Here is a 1,412-nt window from a genome sequence, read left to right on the forward strand (position 1 = left end):
ATGCTCCTTTAGTTCAGAGGAGTTTGTTATTACCCACCTTCTGAAGTCTACTTCTGTCAGTTCCTCAAACTCACTCTCTGTCCAGTTTTGTGCCTTTGCTGGAGAGGAGTTGCAATCATTTGGAGGAGAAGAGGCATTCTGGTTTTTGGAATTTTCAGCATTTCTGCACTGGTTTTTCCTCATCTTCATGGATTTATCTACCTTTGATCTTTAAGGCTGATGACTCCTGGATGGGGTTTCTGTGTGGGAGTCCTTTTTATTGATGTTAATATTATTGTTTTCCATTTGTTAGTTTTTCTCCTAACAGTCAGGCTCCTCTTCTGCATGGCTGCTGCAGTTTGCTGGAGGTCCACTGCAGACCCTGTTTGCCTGGGTATCACCAGCGGATGCTGCAGAACAGCAAAGATTGCTGCCTGCTCATTCCTCTGGAAGTCCCAGAGCAGCCCGATGCCAGCTGGAGCTCTCCTGTATGAGGTGTCTGTCAACCCCCTTTGGGAGGTCTCTCCCTGTTAGGAGGCATGGGGCTCAAGGACTCACTTGAGGAGGAAGTCTCTCCCTTAGCACTGCTCAAGTGCTGTGCTGGGAGAACTTTCCTTGTCAGGATCCTCTGTTATCTTCAGAGCTGGCAGGCAGGAATGTTTAAGTCTGCTGAAGCTGTACCCACTACTGCCCCTTCCCCCAGGTGCTCTGTCCCAGGGAAATGGGAGTTTTATCTATAAGGCCCTGAATGGGTCTCCTGCCTTTCTTTCAGAGATGCCCTGCCCAGTGAAGAGGAATCTAGAGAGGCAGTCTGGCCGCAGCCACCTCGGTGTGCTGTGTTGAGTTCTGCCCAGTCTGAACTTCCAGCCTCCTTAACACTGTCAGGGGAAAACTACCTACTCAAGCCTCAGTCATGTTGATGCCCCTCTCCCTACAAAGCCCAACCGTCCCAGGTCAACTTCAGACTGCTGTGCTGGAAGCAAGAATTTCAAGCCAGTGGTTCTTAGCTTGCTGGGCTCCTTGGTAGTGGAACCCACTGAGTGAGACCACTCGGCTCCCTGGCTTTAGCCTGCTTTCCAGGGGAGTGAACAGTTCTGTCTTGCTGGGGTTCCAGGCACCACTGGAGTATGAACAACAAAAACAAAAACAGAAAAAACTCCTGCAGCTAGCTCAGTGTCTGCCCAAACAGCTGCTCAGTTTTGTGCTTGAAACCCAGACCCCTGGTGGTGTAGGCACACGAGGGGATCTCCTGGTCTGCGAATTGCAAAAACCATGGGAAAAGTGTAGTATCCAGACTGGGTAGGACAGTCCCTCATGGCTTCCCTTGGCTGGGAAAGGGAGACCCCCCCCCGCCCCAGCTCCTTGCACTTCCCAGGTAAGGCGACAACTTACCCTGCTTCTGTTTGCCCTCTGTGGGCTGTACCCACTGCTTA

The sequence above is a fragment of the Rhinopithecus roxellana genome, chromosome 11, assembly GCF_007565055.1.
Source record: "Rhinopithecus roxellana isolate Shanxi Qingling chromosome 11, ASM756505v1, whole genome shotgun sequence".
In the NCBI taxonomy this organism is placed as follows: domain Eukaryota; kingdom Metazoa; phylum Chordata; class Mammalia; order Primates; family Cercopithecidae; genus Rhinopithecus; species Rhinopithecus roxellana.